Genomic DNA, 9,393 nt, shown 5'->3' on the forward strand with positions numbered 1-9,393 from the left:
GGGAGATTTTAATTTTTACAGGGTTCCCAGTCCTAAACTGGAGAAGGTCTAATTGGGAGGGGGGGGGTGGGGGGAGGTGAGGGAGTAAGATAGGATCTAGCAGAGTTCGATTGGCTGAGCCTGTTTGAAGCGAAAGGAACAAATTGCAAATCGGCGGCTTTTAAGAGTGTGATATCAGGAGACCGGGAGCAGCATGTTCCTATTATGGTGATTGGTAAAACTTGTAAGCACCACTAGAGTGACCACAACCCCTCCTTCTTGTTTCTATGTTCTACCCATGTGGTCTTCCTGGACCATCCCCCCAGAATGTCATCGCTGAGCATCGCTGTTTCGTCCTCCAGTTCAAAAAGGCTCCGGCCCTTCACGTTTTCCTGTTCCTATGCATCTGCATCCTGGAACATTGAGCTGCCAGTCCTGCTCTTCTCTCCGCCGTGTTTCTTTTATATCAAGAGCATCCAGGTCCGCAGAGCCAATCCTTGCTCTGAGTTCGCCCGCCTGACCTATTTAACCCCGAGCTCTGAAATAAATGCAGTTTAACTGAGTATTCCTGACATCTCGATTTGCTTTCGCTGCCTTTATCCCAACACTCGGTCCTGCTCGGAATCCTTCCCCCTCTGCGAATCTGGTTTCAACCTTCCCGTGTAGCACTGGCAAATTTACCTGCAAAGATATTGGTTCCTCTTGCAGGTCGCCCCTCCTCCAGTTGAAAACCCCAGTGGACCCAAAGCATGAATCCCTGTCCCCTGCACCAGCTCCTCAGACAAGAATACACTTCCCGACGCTGTATTGCATCTCTTCTGCATCCTTCCCAGTGCAATCACCCACTCACCCCCCGCCAATCCTCTCTGCACCCTCCCCAGTGCAATCACACCAGGAATAATCTTTGCACCCTCTCAAGTCTAATCATACCCCCAATACTCTCTACACGCTCTCCAGTGACTCCACACCCCAATCCTTCCTGCATCCCGTCCAGTGCGATTTTATCTTATTTTACCTTGCAGGCAACAGGATCTCTGTACAATTCTCCATTTGCCGTTGTTTCCATGTTGTTGGTACCAAAGAGGAAACTTACTCAATACCTCATTTGCCCGCGAGCTGTCAGTCAAATAACTAATGGAGTAAACTGCGTAACTATTGGTCACAGGCCCTGTCCATCTATTCCCGTTCCCGCCCACTACCTCGCTGTCCCCAGTAGGCAGAGGACGGTGGGTCTGTATCTCTCTATCTTCATCTCCGGAGACAGATTAATCACAGACAACTTTTACAAAACTCACTGTCTCCCAAAGACACCTCGACGACACCACTTCCCACCCAGTCACTTGCAAGGATGCTGATTTCTTCTGCCGATTCATCCGCATCTCTTCTCATGGAGAGGCTTTGTATTCCAGGACATCAGTCTCTTTGTTCAGGAAACGGGGTGTTCCTTCCACCACACCAATGTAACCCTCACACTCATCTCCTACCTTTCTCGCACCTCTGCCCTCACCCAATCCACTCCACCCCTCGACATAAAAAGGACAGGGTTCCCCTTGTCCTAACCTACCACCACACGAGCCTCCGCATCCAGCACAACATTTTCCGCACCTTCCACTTCCTCCAAAGTGATTCGATCACAAGCACAACTTCCCTCCCGCCCGTCCTCTTTCCGCACGGTTCGCTGTCTCCGCGACTCCCTTGTCCACTCGTCCCTCCCTGAAATGACCTCCCCCCCACCGAAAATCTCTGCAACCGCACTAAGAGCTACACCTGTCCCTCCATCTCCTCCCTCACCACCATTCAGTGCCCGAGACAGTCCTTCCAGGTGAGGCAGCGCTTCACCTGTGAAACCGGGGGTGTCACCTTATGAATTCTGTGCTCTCGGTGTGGCCTCCTCTACATCTGTGAGAACCGACGCAGACTGAGTGACCGCTTCTTCAAGCAGCTTCGCTGCGTCCGCCGTAGAAGACAGGATCAAGAGGCGATCAGCCACTTCAATTCCACATCCCACTCCCATACGGACGTGTCCATCCACGTCCTCCTCCAGTGCCACGTTGAAGCCAGACGCAGGTTGGAGGAACAGCACCTGATATTCTGCCGTGTTATTCTCCAACCTGACGGCCTCAACATCGATTTCTCGAATTTCCGGCAAAAACTCCCACCTTCACTCTCCCTGTTCCCCCTTTACCTTCCCTAATCCCTGCGCCCGTCCCTCGCCATCACTACCTTCCCATCTATCCCCTCCCTCCTGCCCTTCATTCCATGTTCTCCTGGCCTCTCCTACCGCATTCCTTCTTCAGCCCCTTGTCTCTTCCACCAATCACCCATCAGCTGCTTACATCACTCCCTTTCACTCCCCCTCCCGCACACCCACCTACCCAGCTTTTCCGCTCTCACATGAACTCACCTATCAATGCCAGCCTGTAGTCCTCACCCTCCCCGACCATCTTATTCAGCCATCTGTCCTCCTCCCCTCCAGTCCCGATGAAGGATGTCAACCCGAAACATCGTCTGTTTATTTCCCTCCATAGGCGCCGCCTGACGTGCTGAGCTCCTCCAGCACTGTGTGTGTGGGTCTCCACAGCTTCCAGCATTTGCAGAATCACCTGTGCCCCCTCCTGTCGGACCTGTACCTCTGCCCCGCTTGGAACACCTGTATCCTGGAACACTGAGCTGCCAGTCAGGCCATTCTTCAGCCGTGTTTACGTTATGGCGATAATATCCCAGTCTTCAGAGCCAACAAACGGGCTGAGTTCGTCCGCCTGGCCCGTTAGACCTCTTGCATTGAACTGAATCGGTTTAATACAGAGGTCTCACCTCTCCTTCTGCCCTGCTCCTGTCCTGGAGGATAAAATTGCTCTCGTTGACTGCAGGATTAACCGCCAAACTCTCATCGGCCTGTCTCCTGCTCAGGGTCCCACCTCTCTGACGATCTAGTTTAAACACTCCCGAGTAGCACCAACAAATCTCCCTCCTATGATATTGGTCCCTCTCCAGTTTAGGTGCAACAGGTCCCACGTGTATAGTTGTGTAAAATTGGTGTTCAATTTATGTTTTTCTTGTGAATTCTGCTTGCATGATGCATGGTATTGGGAATAGCTGGGTTGTCAAACGTGGTCGGCATGGACTCGTTGGGCCGAAGGGCCTGTTTACATGGAGTATTGCTCTGTGGCTCTGTATACATGTCGCGCTGCTGCAAATCAGGATTTCATGGCACCTGTGCGTTCATCCCCTTGTGCATAAGACAATCAGCTCAACGTCGACTGTTGGAGAGGTCACCTCTGGTCCAGAAGAAATCCCAATGATCCAGGAACCTGAATCCCTGCCCCCTGCACCAGCTCCTCAGCCACACGTTGACCTGGCCCACCTTTTTGTTTCTGCCCTCACTGGCCCGTGGCGCTGGAAGTAATCCAGACATCACTACCCGTGTGGTCCTGCTCTTTAGCCTATTTTCCGATTGATAATTGGTTTATTATTGGTAATTGTTATTGTCACATGTTACGGGGTACAGTGAAAAGCTTTGGTTATGTCTGCCATCCAGACCGATCATTCCATACACAAGTACATTGAGATAGTACAAAAAGGAAAGAACAATAACAGAATGCAGAATAAAGTGTTTCTGTTACAGAGAAGGTGCAGTCCGGGCAGACAATAAGGTGCAAGGGCCACGAGAAAGTTGATTGTGAGCTCAAGAGTTTATCTTTTGCGTATGAGCGGTTCGTTCAAGAGTCTAATCACAGCGGGATAGAAGCTGTCCTTGAGCCTGGTGCTACGTGCTTTTCGGCTTCTGTATCTTCTGCCCTTTGGGGAAGGGAGCCATAAGGGAGAAGGTCCGGGGTAGGTGGGGACTTAGATTATGCTGGGTACTTTGCCGAAGAAGCTGGAAGTTTAGACCCTCCAGGGAAGGGAGGCTGGTTTCCGTGATCTGCTGAGTTGTGTCAAAAACTCTCTGCAGTTTGTTGCAGTTACCGGCAGAACAGTTGTCATACAACCCGTGATGCATCCGGACAGGATGCTTTCTCTGGTGCATCTGTACGAATCGGGGACAAAGGTTGGAGAATTCTGGACATCCACCACCTTGAGTCATTGCTTGACTGTGAATGAGTGTCATCCATTGAACACAGGATCAAGGCTGGATCAATGTTGGAATGCAATGACAGGTGGGCGGCAGAGATTTGGAAGGAAAGTGTTAGAGACAAGAAACTCCTCACCAATTCCCAATCCCCCTCCATTGATCTCTTGGTCTGAAATTATTGGTCTCCATCACTGCCTCCCTCCCATCACCAGGCTTGGTTCCTGCTCCAGCACCCAGGCATACTATACATTTCCATCAACATTTTGGGCACAGAAGTTAGATGTTCGTGGGTGAGCTGACGTGGTGCAGGTGTAATGGGCGGTTACTATTTTCACCACTGTACTGCTGCCTCAAGTGAGATTAATTCCCAGAAACTCGGGTGTCGCTTTTATTGGCAAAATGTGTCACCTGTTGACCTGGTTCTGAGGTCAGGCGGGGGCTTGATCAGATCGGAGACGGGTTGTGTAAGAGTGGGAGTGAATTCCAACATCTGGTGGGGGCTGTAATTCCGACTGGGATCTGGGAATGTTGATACTTGGGGATTGAGGAGCAAACGTTAGAAGTCAGGTATCTGAACCGTCGGGATTTCAAGGCCAGAAACTCATTGAGGGAGGTACTGCAGAACAGGAATAATGGAGATAGGAGAAGATCAAGGCGGGACAGGTTCGGGGGCTGACTTGCTGTTTGGGGAGGTTGTTAATATTGATCAGGGGGTGATGGGGTCAGAGATCCCGAGGTTTTCCAGTCTGCCAGTTCAGTGAAAGAACATTGAATAATAGAATATTATATCACAGTACAGGCCCTTCGGCCCACGATGTTATGCCGACCTGTTATGCTGCATAAGATCTATCCAAACCCTCCCTACGACATTGCCCTCCATTTCCCAATCAATCTTATGACGAAATAAGAATCTCTTAAATGTCACCAATGTATCTGACCCACAACTTCTGGGGCAGTGCATTCCACGCACCCACCACTCTCTGTGTAATAAACTTACCTCTGACCTCCCCCTTGTACCTTCCTACAATCACCTTTAAATTATGTCACACTGTGTTAGCCATTTCCCCCCTTGGAAAATGTCTCAGACTGTCCACTCGATCTACGCCTCTGATCATCTTGTTCACCTCTATCATGTCACCTCTCATCCTCCTTCGCTCCAAAGAGAAACGCCCCAGATCACTCACCCTTCCTCATCAGACATGCTCTTCAATCCAAGCAGCATCCTAGTAAATCTCCTCTGCACACTCTCCAGGGCTTCCAAATCCTTCCTGTAATTAGGTGACCAGAACTGATCACAATACTCCAAGGATTGTGCAACAAGAGTTCTATAAAGCTGCAACAATACCTGGCGGCTCTTGAACTCAATACTCCGACCAATGAAGGACAACACACCATACGCATGCTTAACATACCTATCGGCCTGCGCACCAACCTTTAAGGTATCTAAGGACTTGGACACCAAGAACACTCTGTTCCACCATACTGCTAAGAGTCCTGCCATAAAGCTTGTATTCCGCCTTCAAATTCGATCTCTCGAACTGGATTACTTCAATCATCGGAGTTGAACACCATCTGCCACTTCTCAGCCCATCTCTGTATTCTATCAATGCCCTGTTGTAATCTACAACAACCTTCTACAAAATCCACAAGACCACCAACCTTTGTATCATCAGCAAACTGACTAACCCATCCATACACATCCTCGTCCAAATCATTGATGAAAATCACAAAGAGCACGGGTCCCAGAACAGATCCCTGCTGAACATCACTGGTCACCAACTTGCAGACAAAATACTCTTCGTCTACCACCACCCTCTTGTCTTCTATGGGGGGACCAATTCTGAATCCACACAACCAAGTACCCTGGATCCCATGCCTCCTGACTTTCTGAATAAGTCTTCCATGAGGAAACTTATCTAAAGACTTACTAAAATCCATGTACACCATATCTACTGCTCTACCTTCATAAATATGGTTTGTCACATCCTCAAGAATTCAATCAGACTCATGAGGCACGACCAGTCCCTCACAATGCCATGCTGACTGTCACTAATCAGCCGTTGCTTAAATGTCCATAAATCTTGTTTCTAAGACTCTTCTCCAGTTATCCCTATTCTCTCTCTCTCTCCTCTCTCTCCCCCCCTCTCTCTCTCTCTCTCTCTCTCTCTATCTCTCTCTCTCTCTCTCACTCTCTCTCTCTCTCTCTCTCTCTCTCTCTCTCTCTGATGAATACTGAAGCAAGGTATTCATGAAGGACCTCCCCTTCCTCTTCCGACTCCAGGCACATTTTCCTCTTGTCTCCCTGATCGGTCCTACCCACACTCCAGTCATCCTCTTATTCTTCACATACGTTTAGAACACCTTGGAGCTTTCTCTGACCCTGCTCGCCAAGGACTTCTCATGCTCCCTTCTCTTTCTCCTATGTCCCTTCTTAAGCTACTTCCTGTCTACCTTGTAACTCTCTAGAACCCTGTCTGATCCATGTTTTCTAAACCTCAGCAAAGCTTCTTTCTTCCTCCTGACAAGACATTCTACGTCACGTGTCAACCACGGCTCCTTCACTCTACCATCCACACCCTGTCTAAATGGAACAAACCCATCCAGACCCCATGCAAGTATTCCTTAAACAGACTGCACATTTCCGCTGTGAACTTCCATAAAAGCATCTGTCCCAAATTTACGGTCCCAAGTTCAAGTAAAGTTCAAGGAGTTATGGTCACTTTCTCCAAAATGCTCTCCCATCGAGAGATCTGAAACTTGATCAGGCTCATTGCCTCTTACCAGGTCCAGTACGGCGTCTCCTCTGGTCGGCCTGTCCACATACTGTGTCAGGAATCCTTCCTGTACACACTGAACACACTCTGCTCCATCTATCCCTTTTACACGAAGGAGATGCCAATCACTATTAGGGAAGTTGAAACAGCAACCCTGTTATTTTTGCACTTCTCCAAAAGCTTTCTGCCGATCTGCTCCTCAGCGTCTCCGCTGCTATTTGGTTGTCTGCAGAATTCTCGTCAAAGAGTGATTGCTCCCTTCCTGTTTCTGTTCTCCACCCACACTGACCCAGTGGACGATTCCTCTAGGATATCCTCCCTTTCTACAGCTTTGACACTGTCCCTGATTAGCAAGGCCACTCCCCCACCTCTTTTACCTCCGTCCCTGTCCCTTTTGAAACATCTAAACCCCGGAATATCCAGCAGCCCTTCGTGCCCTTGCGATAGACAAGTCTCTGTAATGGTCACCACTTCAAAGTTCCACTTACTTCCCCGTGCTCTAAGTTCATCAGCCTTATTCCTGATACATCTCGAATTAAAGTCGACAAGCTTTAGTCCATCCCACTGACTGCATTTTGTTTACATTTCAACTGCTTATCCTTCCTCACAGTCTTCCTACATTCATGACAACAACCCTTCCCTCAACGTCATCGAAACGAAAGAGCGGGCCATTGACTTCAGGAAAGGGGGCGATGTGCATGCACCTTTCTATATTAAAGATGAAGTCGAGATGGTTGAGAGCCTCAAGTTCCTTGGAGTGAATATACCCAGTTGCCTGTCCTGTTCCAACCAAGTTGACGCCACGGCCAGGAAAGTTCACTAATGCCTCTACTTCCACAGGAGGCGAAAGAAATTTGGCATATCCTGTTTGACACTCACCAATTTGTATCCATGCACAATAAAAAGCATCCTATCTGGATGCATCACTGCTTGGAATGGTAACTGCTCTGCCCGAGGCGCAAGAAACTGCAGGGAGTTGTGGACACAGCTCAGCACATCACGGAAACCAGACTCCCTTCCGCGGAGTCTGTCTACACTTCTCGCTGCCTGAATAAAGCAGCCGACAGAATAAAAGATCACTCCCACCCTGGACATCCACAGTTCTCCCCCACCCATCGGGAAGAAGACACAAAACTCTGAAAGCACGTACCACCAGGATCAATGACAGCTTGTCTCCAGCTGTTCTAAGATTTTTAAACGGTCCTCCTGTACGATAAAATCACTCTTGACCTCACACTCTACTTCGTTCTGGCGATTGCAATGCACTTTCTCTTTTAATCTAACACATCATTCTTCGGTCTAATTTTGTTTTACCTTGTACTACATCAATGAACTGTGTAATTAATTGAGTGGTACTGACGATATGCAAGGCAGGTTTTTCACCGTACCTCGGTACAGGTGACAACGATAAACCAATTTACATATAAAACCGTTAAAGTATTGTTGGACAAATATATCGAAAGCAATGGTTTAGAAGGTATTCGGTTAAATGCTGGCAAATGGTAAAAGCTAGCTTGGATGGGGAATCTTGGTTGGCATGGACCAGTTGGGCCGAAGCGCCAGTGTCCGGGCTGGTTGAATCGATGACACCCGACGCAGTGGTAGTTTGTGCGTTGTAGACAACACTCCCTCCTTGTGGCGTTCTGCTGCAATGACAGCCATCCAGAGGGATTCAGGAAGAGGTGTCTGGGCCTGGTATGTATGAGTCACTGGTAACTCCCTCCATCTCCAACAACAACATCCCTGCACGTAGATACAATCACATAGAAGGAGCGGCCGCCACTTTACTTTCTTAGGAGGACAGAGACGTTCGGCTTTTCAACGAACGGTCGAAGAAACTCTTCACAGATGTTGTGCTGGAAGTGGCCGGACCGGTTGCCTCACGGTCTGGGACGGCAATTCGACTGCGCAAGAACGTAAGAAGCTGCAGAGAATGGTGGGCTCTGCCCAATACATCACGGGCAAATCCCTTCCCACCATTTACAGGAAGCGCTGCCTCAAGAAGACAACGTCCTTTATCAAAGATCCACCCACCATCCGGGCCGTGCCGTCTTCTCTCAACTACCATAGGGAAGACGGTACAGATGCCTGAAGTCCCACACTACCAGGTTCAGGAACGTTCACTTCCCTTCAATAATTCGGTTCGTTTCACGACGGGCACAACACCCCTCACTGCCTCAAGTCATGAACTGGAGCAAGGCAAACTTTGAGGGCATTGAGCAAAATCTAGCTAAGGTCGAATGCGCAACTCTATTCAAAGATAAAGGAACAGATGGCAAGTTGGGGCTTTCAAAAGAATCCTATCAAGGGTCCAGTGGCTGCGTGTTTCTGGCAGAGTGAGAGGGAGATGGATTAACTTCAGGGAACCCTGGCTGACGAGAGATATCAAGGGTCTGCTCAGGAAAAAGAAGGACGTGTTCATCGCCTTTTGCAGTTGGGTACAGATGAATCCCTCGACGAATATAAAAAGTTTAAGACCGGGCATAAGAGTGAAATCAGGTGGGCAAAAGGAGGGTATGAGATGGATTAGGCAAGCAGGGTTAAAGATAATACCAAGAGGCTCTTCAT

This window comes from Pristis pectinata, unplaced genomic scaffold (assembly GCF_009764475.1).
Source record: "Pristis pectinata isolate sPriPec2 unplaced genomic scaffold, sPriPec2.1.pri scaffold_63_arrow_ctg1, whole genome shotgun sequence".
Taxonomy (NCBI): Eukaryota; Metazoa; Chordata; class Chondrichthyes; order Rhinopristiformes; family Pristidae; genus Pristis; species Pristis pectinata.